At 37.3% G+C, this 11,100-nt stretch overlaps 1 pseudogene; it reads right to left on the reverse strand.

The window, feature by feature from the left end:
* Nucleotides 1–8,915: 8,915 nt before the first annotated feature.
* LOC143664811 (calmodulin regulator protein PCP4 pseudogene) lies at nucleotides 8,916–9,107 on the reverse strand (annotated as a pseudogene).
* Nucleotides 9,108–11,100: the final 1,993 nt, after the last annotated feature.

An 11,100-nucleotide genomic window follows, 5' to 3' on the forward strand; every position in this document is an offset into this window, starting at 1 on the left:
ACAGTGATTTCTTTCAGGGCAGGTGTGGGCACAGGTTGGGATGTGTTGCTGGTGCTTTGAACATGGGCACCCGGTGGCCAGGGAGGATGTAGCTGTGCGGGTGCACCAGTCTAGGGGGCACAACCCTGGTGTGCGCTGGTCTAAGGCATGGGGCCCTTTGTGCACGTGTGTAGAGCTGTGGCAGCAGATTGGCATTATGCCTTCATGAATTGGGGAGAGACGTGACAGGTCAGCGCTTTCTCAGAGTTGGGAAATGAGGCTGAGTGTTGTGCGCACACACAGTTCTAGGACTGCTGTAACATGCAGGGAACAGGAAGGGGGGGTAGTGCTTGGGGTGGGTGCAGGAGAGGTGGGCTGGGCTGCACTTGGGGTAGGGGTGTGGGTCAGGTATGTGCGCTGGGGGCTGGTGGGGTGGGGGCACCTGGAGCACAGGGAATGAGAGTGGGCAAATGGAGTTCAGGTGCATGGTGTGTGGGGTGAGTTGCCGGTCATTGGGCTGTGCTGGTGAGGGTAGTGCAGTCAAGGAACACGGCCTGGCTTACTTCCTAGTCATGTACTGGTCAGTGCCCTCCCGCGGACTCCGTGGCTCCTTGCCTCCATGCCAGGCTCCAGCGTTCTGCCCCTCGGTTCCTCAGCCTCTGCAACCAGGGCTGCTGCATGTCGTGCAGAAGTCCCTCCCAGGTCAGCCGCACTCCCGAACTGCCGCCTCAGTCACCCTCCTGTCCCTTCTCTAACTTTTCCATGGAGAAGGACTAATTGCAAGCTGCTCTAGTCAGCCATTTTCCCAGAAATCCTCTCGCTTTATAGATTTTTAATAGGCCTGGTTCAATTCCTGTTGATTTTATTCCTAGAGACTTTATAATTTGTTTCTACTGTGAATGAAGGTTATTTTCCTATTGCATTTTGTAAGTAGTTATTGCATAGTATGAAGGAAAGCTATTGATTTTTAACTGGGTACTTAACTTGTCTTGGGCCATCTTTAGAATGTCTTGTTAGTTCCAATAATTTCACAGTTGAGTCGCCCAGATTTTCTAGTTTTGTAGTCAAGTTTTCTACAAATATTGATGAGTTTGTTTCTTTTTTGTGATTGTCATTACTCCTTTTTCATATTTTATTGTAGTGATTAGAACCTCCAAATAATCTTTAGTGATAGAGATGGATAAAGGATATTCTCATTGCTTAGTGAGCCCTTTGAATCTGAGAACCCACAATATTCTTCAACTCAGGAAAATTTCTTTTATTGCTTTGATTATTAGTTCTCCATCCTTTCCTTTCTTTTCTCCTGGGATGTTTATAATCCATATATTACATTTTGGGGGACTATCTTCCATTTCTACCTTCTCTTATCTTTTCATAATATCTATTTCTTTACTTTCTCCTTCTGTTTTAAGTTTATGTGGAAGCAGAGTTTTAGACACAGATTTTTGTAGAATGTACTTACTGATGGCGTGCTGTCAAGTGAAATTTGTCAGGAAGTGGGTGTAGTAGACTAAGACAGGGGAAGAAGCTGGGAAAAGATGGGGATTCAGCTAAAATTTCACATTGGCCAACCCGCACGGGGAGTCCAGGAGTCCAAGCAGCACAGACTCATCCTCTCTGAGGCAAGGCCTGGTTATGTTGCCCTTGCAGATTTCCCAGGCCTGTGGGAGCATCACAGAAGCTTGAGAGTGGGTGCATTGGTCCAAAGTGGGGATCTGGATGAAGCACCAAAAAGCATCCTCTACATAGTCTTTAAAATTAAAATCTATATATGTTCCAGGAATACCTTGGAAAAACAGTAACGACTGTAGCAAAACAAAACTTTCACTTTCTGATCAACATTACTAAAAAGTATTTGAAAAAAAGTTTCTCTATTTTTTTTGAGGAAAACATAGTCACGAAGCTTTTCTACTTTGTGCAGAATTTTATTTGCTTTCTTCTAGTTTTCATTAAGATTCTTCTCTTTCGCATTTATGTTCTCTATATTTTCCTAGTCTTAAAAATATTTTCTAGTAACTTTGTTGTATTGTAAAGTTCAAGTATGCCAGAGTCTCTAGTTCTTCATTCTGAGAGCTGGTTAAATCTTGTGCCATAAAAGGAAACCCACAGATTTTAAATGATCTTACTGATTTTACTTATAAGCCTTGGAGCACTGTCCAAAATGCCTGGTCACTTTTAATCATAGATTTATAGGGGTTGCAGGGGGCCAAATTGGTTAATGAGGTTCATTTGGTCTTTTTATATTAGGACAAAAACATCTTAGAAGGCTCCTCTGTGCTTCTTTTACAATTACTGCTTATGAAAATACTGCTTAATTAAACTTCTTTGCTGATATTGAAAATATGAAATGAATCTGAAAGCAATATTAAAGATGTGTATATAATGTATATGAACATACATATGTACATATGTATACATATATATACAAATACATCTGATGTATATGTACTTGAATATGTATATATAGCGTATATGTATATACATATGTGCATAAGGAAAAAAAAAGTTATATTTAGGATGGTAAAATGGCCAAAGAATTATTTTATCCAAATCCCAAAGCACACCTAAATCTTTTACCTCCCACTCTCCGCAAAATGAAAAAGGGCCCCGTCCCTTCCATATTTATGGGAATAGAGACATTTCAGGACCAAACAACCTGGATGAAAAAGGCTTTGTGCAGTAGAGGATGAAATGAGTTTTGCAGCTCTCAGTCCTTTAGAAGGCTGCTGTTTCCTCCACCAACATAGCTAATAGACAGGTGATATGTTGTTCTGTTGAGTGGTTAAAAAACTACTTTAAAAAATCTATCAGGGAGGGCAGGCCACGGTGCCTCAGTGGCAGAGTTCTCGCCTGCCATGCCGGGGACCCAGATGCGACTTCTGGTGCCTGCCCATGCACAAAAGAAGAAGAAAAAAAAAAGGAAATTATCAGGGTATTTAGATTACAAAATAACATTGACATTCTTTTTTTAAAAAAATATTTTTATCATAAACAACGAACAAACGTACAAACATTCTTGATATATAGACATTCTTTTTTTTTATTAATTAAAAAAAGAATTAACAAAACAATTAGAAATCATTCCATTCTATATGTACAATCAGTAATTCTTAATAACATCACATAGTTGCATATTCATCATTTCTTAGTACATTTGCATCGATTTAGAAAAAGAAATAAAAAGACAACAGAATAAGAATTAAAACAATAATAAAAGAAAAAAAAAAAACAACCAAAAAACCTATACCTCACATGCAGCTTCATTCAGTGTTTTAACATAATTGCATTACAATTGGGTAGTATTGTGCTGTCCATTTCTGAGTTTTTATATCCAGTCCCGTTGTACAGTCTGTATCCCTTCAGCTCCAATTACCCCTTCTCTTTTTTTTTTTTTAATTAACGGAAAAAAAGAAATTAACCCAACATTTAGAAATCATACCATTCTACATATGCAATCAGTAATTCTTAACATCCTCACATAGATGCATGATCATCATTTCTTAGTACATTTGCATCGGTTTAGAAGAACTAGCAACATAACCGAAAAAGATATAGAATGTTAATATAGAGAAAAAAATAAAAGTAATAATAGTAAAATCAAAACAAAACAAAACAAAAACCTATAGCTCAGATGCAGCTTCATTCAGTGTTTTAACATGATTACTTTACAATTAGGTATTATTGTGCTGTCCATTTTTGAGTTTTTGTATCTAGTCCTGTTACACCGTCTGTATCCCTTCAACTCCAATTGGCCGTTATCTTACCCTGTTTCTACCTCCTGCTGGACTCTGTTACCAATGACATATTCCAAATTTATTCTCGAATGTCTGTTCACATCAGTGGGACCATACAGTATTTGTCCTTTAGTTTTTGGCTAGACTCACTCAGTATATAGACATTCTTGACATACATTCTTGTCGTGGTTACAATCAATGGCTCACAATATCATCACATAGTTGTATATTCATCACCACAATCACTGTTCTGAACATTTGCACCACTCCACAAAAGAAAGAAAAAGAAAAGCTCAGACATCGTTGGCATTCTTTGCAATAAATATTTTCCTGTATCAGGCTTCTTTGGTGTGATTCTCTGTTTCTATAACCGTGTATATACTTGACTTTTTAAAAGGATTTTGGCTATACTGTTCAGATCTTCAGATAGCATTTGATTAAATCATTTACTTTATGTGTAATTTGTATCCTGTAAAATTTTAAACAGAAGCTATAATTGAAACTGAAAAAATGAAGGTTTGATGTTATCTCCAATACTGAAGTTTTGAAATTTCCAAGCTCTATAGATAAAATAACTGATCTCAATACCAAATTTAAAGAAATTGGAAATCAGGATAAACCACAAGCTTGCTTATCATATTGTGATCAAAGTATTCCAATAAGATTAGGTATTTGAAGAGAATAAAGCAAAAGTAGACTCATAAAAGATTGGCCAATTTATAGCTCTCACAGTGTTGGTTTATTGAGATCAATAAGAGTTATCTTAGTTTTCTATTACTGCCATAGCAAATTACCACAATTTAGAGGCTTAAAACAATGCACACGTATTATCCTGTGATCTTTTGGTCGGAAGGTTGATACAGACCTCACTGGGCTAAAATGAAGGTGTAGAGGCCTGTGTTCCTTCAGGAGGAACTGGGGAAGTCGGTTTCTGCTCCCAGCTTCTGGAGGCAGCTTGCATCCCTTGGCTGTGGCCCCTTCCTCCCTCTGTACAGCCAGCGGTGCTTCATCTTTCTGACTCCTTCCATTTTCACATCTTTCTTTGACTACAGATGGGAAAGGCCTCAGCTTTTAAAGACTCGTGGGATTAGATTAGACCCACACAGATAATCCAGGAAGGCCTTCATTTCAAGGCCTTTAGCCATAATCACATCTACAAAGTCCTTTTTCCTGTAAGAAAACGGAGATTAGGGCATGAATGTCTTTTCTTTTTTTTTTTTGGATGGGAGATGCATTATTCTGCCTACCACACAGGATATTTTTCTAAGTGAAGTAAAAAAGATAAAAGTTTCACAAAAGTGCAGCTATTTCTCCTAATAGAGTCCATGTTCGAGGAATATTTCTAACCATCACATTTACCTTAGTGACTCTCATAAAGTTTATGGTCAACTGAAATTGCAAGATTCTTTTGTATTATTATTCAGTGATAAATTCAGAATAGAAAATTTCTAATTCAACAATTTTTTTTTTCTTGAAAGGAATTCCATTTTTAATCAACGGAAGTAAAGTTCAAATTATGATTTGTTATTTGGTATAGCTGATATCCAAGATGGCTTGAGTTAGCACTCACTTGAAATAAACAAAAATTTACCTGTGGTTCTTAGAAATTAATTGTAAGAAAAAGTGCTCAGCTCTTAAAGAGCTACTGCATTCTCATGGCTTAAAATAAATGCAAATAAAATCATGCTGCTTCTAGTGTTTACCAAATCTAGACATTTTCAAATTCTCAGACTATTTTTTTTTCAGTTCTAAGAGCTGCAATGTGATTTCCTCATTTGCACCTCCGACTTTTCTACAAAGTTTAGAGAAATTAGTCTTTGCAGACTATGAGCCAGTCTTTGCTATCAGCCTGACGCAGTGCAGAGATGAGAAGTTCATTACTTTGAGGTGCTACAGATTTTGTGCTGGGCTTTACTCCAGGCAGAAGGAAGCAGATGCAGGTCAAAGAAGCCAGGCAAGCAAATGGATTAGTTACAGTCAAGAAATGACAACATCTTTCTCAAAGTAAATAGTGAAATTTAGCTTTCACTGACATTTTTAAGTACAATGAAAAACAGTCACTTAGAGAAAAATCTGAATTGAGACCAGAATGGAGAGCAGGCTTAGACATTATTATGCACCACTGTATGACTGAGAACCTGAAATTAACAGTGGAAGATGAAAAATGTACTCACTCTATGACACTTTTAGGTATTTTCTTAAATAACGAGTAAACCTGAATAGACAAGAAAACACGAGGGCAAAATGTGTATATTTAAATTATGGATGGAAAATAAAGGAAGCTTAAAAGTCCCACTTTTATTCAAAGATTTTTGTGCAAGTTTTCTAGCTGTGGTGTTTTTGCATGCAGCCACTTTGGGTTGAGTAAACACTACAGTGCACACAACTGAAGTCCTTATAGGCTTGTGTTACTTCTATCTGCTCAGTGTGTGAGATAGCTTCACATGCATACAGTTCATCCAAACCATAAATTGTGGCTCATCACACAGTTGTATATTCATCACAATGATCATTTCTAGAACATTTGCATCACTACAGAAAAAGAAATAAAAAGAAAAAACTCATACAAACTCTATTCCTTACTACTTCTTCTCATTGACCACTAGCATTTCAATCTAATCATTTTTTCCCCCTTTTCCCCTCTTATTATTTATTTATTTATTTATTACCCTTAGTTTTTAACTCATTTGCCCATACCCTGGATACAGGGAGCATCAGACACAAGGTTTTCACAATCGCACAGATACACTGTAAAAGGAATATGGTTTTACAATAGTCTTCAAGAACCAAGGCTACTGGAACACAGCTCAACAGTTTCAGATACTTCCCTCCAGCCACTCCAATACACCATAAACTAAAAAGGGATATCTATGTAATGTATAAGAATAACTTTCAAGATAACTTCTCAATTCTGTTTGAAATCTCTCAGCCACTGAAACTTTATTTTGTCTCATTTCTTTCTTCCCCTTTTTGTCAAGAAGTCTTTCTCAATCTCTTGAGGCCAGTCCTGGCTCATCCCAGGATTTCTGTCCCATGTTGCCAGGGAGAGTTACACTCCTGGAAGTCGTGTCGTACATGTGGGGGAGGGCAGTGAGTTCACCTGCCAAGTTGGCTTAGAGAAAGAGAGGCCACATCTGAGCAACAAAAGAGGCTCTCTGTGCATGAATCTTAGGCTTGATTTTAAGTAACTGGCTTAGCCTATCCTTTGTAGGAATAAGTTTCATAGGGGTGGACCCCCAAATCAAGGGCTCTGCCTATTGAATTGTTTGACCCACTGCTTACAAGAATATCAGAAACTCTCCAAATGGGGATGTTGAATATTTCCTCCTTTCTTCCCAGCCTCCCAAGGGGACCTTGCAAATACTTTTTTTTTATTTATTAAATGTTTTATCAACACATCTTTGCATGTATGCATTCCATATATGACATACAATCAATGGCTCACAATATCATCACATAGTTACATGATCATCACCACAGTCATTTTTTAGAACATTTTGCATCACTTCAGAAAAAGAAATAAAAAGAAAAAAGAAAAACGCTCAAGCAAACTGACCACACAGGTTAAATTAGAGAATGTGCTACCCAAAATATAAAATTTTCACCAAACAAACATCTCTTCCTTTGGTCTCACACAGAAGTTGAAGTTTTGAAATATGGAGCATATCATCCTTTACCCTGTATTCTGATTTACCTTAGTCCTATCCAGATCAGCTTTATTAATAGCTCTAGTCGAAGTCTGATCACTTACTTAACCTTTTAAACAGTTGTGGTATGGAGTACTAGCTGATGTTCAGAGCTTCAGAGCTCTACCTCAGAGTCTCAGGGGTCACATAAATCAATTTTATTGATTTTCTCAATGAACCCACTTTTGGTTTTGTTGTTTTTTTCTATTGCTTTCATATTCTCATTATTTTATTTTTTTCATTATTTCTGCTCTAATCTTAGTTATTTCTTTCCTTTTATTTGCTTTCAGGTTAGTTTGCTATTCTTTCTCTAGTTCTTCCAGATGAATAGCCAATCACTCAGTTTTTCTTCTTCTTTTTTTGATCTAGGCATTCAGAGCAATAAATTTCCCTCTCAGCACCACCTTAGTGGCATCCCATAAATTCTGATATGTTATGTTTTCATTTTCATTTGCCTTGAGATATTTACCAATTTCTCTTGTAATTTCTTCCTTGACCCTCTGGTAGTTTAAGAGTGTATTGTTTTGCCTCCATCTATTTAAAAAATGTCTGACTCTCTGCCTGTTATTCATTTCCAACTTCATAGCATTATGATTTAAGAACGGGTTTTGTGTAACTTTAGTCTTTTTAAATTTATTGAGACTCGCTTTGTTACCCAGCATGTGGTCTATCTTTGAGAATGATCCATGAGCACTTGAGAAAGGTGTAGCCTGCTATTGTGGGGTGTAATGTTCTGTAAATGTCTGTTAAGCTTAGATTGTTTATTGTATTATTCAAATTTTCTGTTTCCTTAATGATCCTCTGTCTAGATGTTCTATGCATTGATAAGAGCAGGGACTTGAAGTCTCCAACTATTATTGCAGAGGTGTCTACTTCTCCCTCAGTATTGCCAGTATTTGTCTCATGTATTTTGGGGGCACTCTGGCTTGGTGAATAAATATTTATGATTGCTATGTGTTCTTGATGGATTGTCCCTTTATTAATACATAGTGTCCTTCTTTGTCTTTTTTCTTTGTTTTATATTTGAAGTCTCTTTTATCTGATCTGAGTATAGCTATCCCTGCTCCCTTCTGGTAGTTGTTTATGAGAAATACCCTTTTCCAATCTTTTGCTTTCAGTCTATTTTTGTCCTGTGTCTAAAATGATTCTCTTGTTGATATCATATAGCTGGGTCCTGTTTTTCAATCCATTCTGTCAGTCTGTGTCTTTTGATTGGGAATTTAATCCACTGAGATCTTTTTTTCCATCTTAACTCCATTTTATTACAACATCAAGAAAATTAGTTGCAGGAGAACTGGGACTGGAGAGAAACACAGAGATTAAGCTACTCACGATTTCATTGTTTTACACCATCCTACAGGGGTTAATATCACAGAGCTCTGTACATGCGTTTTAGATTTGCTGTGCATGGGGCAGATCATATGGGGATGTCTGCTTTTTAGGGTGTTGCTGTTTTAATTTCTTGACAGGTGATGGTTGACTTTTGAATCTTGCAGTGGACTATCATAGGAATCTCTTATGAGGACTGAGGTCCAGCCTTTTTCTTCTGGAATTTTCTGAACAGTGACTGAGTGACCACTGCTGCATGTTCTGTCTCTGGTTCATCCATGTCAATGTCAAATTCTTTTTGACCCTTCCTCTGCCCATCATTTTCACCAGATGTCTTGTCTTTTCCATTGGTTGCCCCAGCCCCTTGTTGCTCACTCATGTTGACATTAAAAAGACAGTTCCCAGATCTCCACACTCAGCACAGGGTCAGGGGTCGCTCAAGATTTAATGTGTTACTGGAAAGGTAGTACTTTCTTCAACCATTCTATCTTTTAGATTTTATATGTCATATCTATTTTTTGTCTTGTTACTTGCACTGACAGTCTCCATTTCTACACTATTCTCCAATCTCTCTCTCCTGTCTTTTCCTATCTGCTTGTAGTGCTCCCTTTAGTATTTCTTGTAGAGCCAGTCTCTTAGTCACATATTCTCTCAGATACTGGGTGAATATTTTAATCTACCTCTCACTTTTGAAAGACATATTGCCTGGTATAGAATTCTTGGTTGGCAGTTTTTCTCTTTCATAATTGGAAATATATTACATTACTGCCTTCTTGCCTCCATGGTTTCTGCTGTGCAATCTGCACAGTCTTACTGAGTCTCCCTTTCAATGTGATGGGTGGCTGTTCTCCTGCTGCTCTCATAATTCTCTCTTTGTCTTTGACATTTGGCAATCTGATTAGTTAAGTGTCTATTTGGATGTATTCTGTTTGAGGTATGCACTTCTGGATCTGTAATGTTTTATCTTTCATAGGAAATGCAAAAGTTTCAATGATTGTTTTCTCCATTATTCTTTCTTCTCCTTTTCCATTCTCTTGTACTTCTGGGACACCCACAACATGTATATTCACATGTTTCTTTTTGTTATTCAATTCTCTGAGACTCTGCTCATGTTTTACCATTCTTTTCCCCATGTGTTCTTCTATGTGTATGATTTTAGATGTCCCATCCTCTAGTTCACTGATTCTTTCTTCTGCCTCTTCAAATTTACTGTTGTAGTTCTCCATTATTATTATTTTTTTCATCTCTTCTATTAGGCCATTCATTCCCATACATCCTGCACTTTGTCTTTTGAAACTTTTGAGGTCTTCTTTATGTTTTCCCTGTGTCTTCTTTTTTTTTTTTATTAATTAATGGAAAAAAAGAAATTAACCCAACATTTAGAAATCATACCATTCTACATATGCAATCGGTAATTCTTAACATCATCACATAGATGCATGATCATCATTTCTTAGTACATTTGCGTCGGTTTAGAAGAACTAGCAACACAACAGAAAAAGATATAGAATGTTAATATAGAGAAAAAAATAAAAGTAAAAATAATAGTAAAAAAAAAAAAAACCTATAGCTCAGTTCAGCTTCATTCAGTGTTTTAACATGATTACTTTACAATTAGGTATTATTGTGCTGTCCATTTTTGAGGTTTTGTATCTAGTCCTGTTGCACAGTCTGTATCCCTTCAGCTCCAATTACCCATTATCTTACCCTGTTTCTAACTCCTGCTGGACTCTGTTACCAATGACATATTCCAAGTTTATTCTCGAATGTCGGTTCACATTAATGGGACCATACAGTATTTGTCCTTTAGTTTTTGGCTAGACTCACTCAGCATAATGTTCTCTAGGTCCATCCATGTTATTACATGCTTCATAAGTTTATCCTGTCTTAAAGCTGCATAATATTCCATCGTATGTATATACCACAGTTTGTTTAGCCACTCGTCTGTTGATGGACATTTTGGCTGTTTCCATCTCTTTGCAATTGTAAATAACGCTGCTATAAACATTGGTGTGCAAATGTCCGTTTGTGTCTTTGCCCTTAAGTCCTTTGAGTAGATTCCCAGCAATGGTATTGCTGGGTCGTATGGCAATTCTATATTCAGTTTTTTGAGGAACCGCCAAACTGCCTTCCACAGTGGTTGCACCATTTGACATTCCCACCAACAGTGGATAAGTGTGCCTCTTTCTCCGCATCCTTTCCAGCACTTGTCATTTTCTGTTTTGTTGATAATGGCCATTCTGGTGGGTATGAGATGATATCTCATTGTGGTTTTGATTTGCATTTCTCTAATGGCCAGGGACATTGAGCATCTCTTCATGTGCCTTTTGGCCATTTGTATTTCCTCTTCTGGTAGGTGTCTGTTCAAGTCT

This window comes from Tamandua tetradactyla, chromosome 20 (genome assembly GCF_023851605.1).
Source record: "Tamandua tetradactyla isolate mTamTet1 chromosome 20, mTamTet1.pri, whole genome shotgun sequence".
Lineage (NCBI taxonomy): Eukaryota > Metazoa > Chordata > Mammalia > Pilosa > Myrmecophagidae > Tamandua > Tamandua tetradactyla.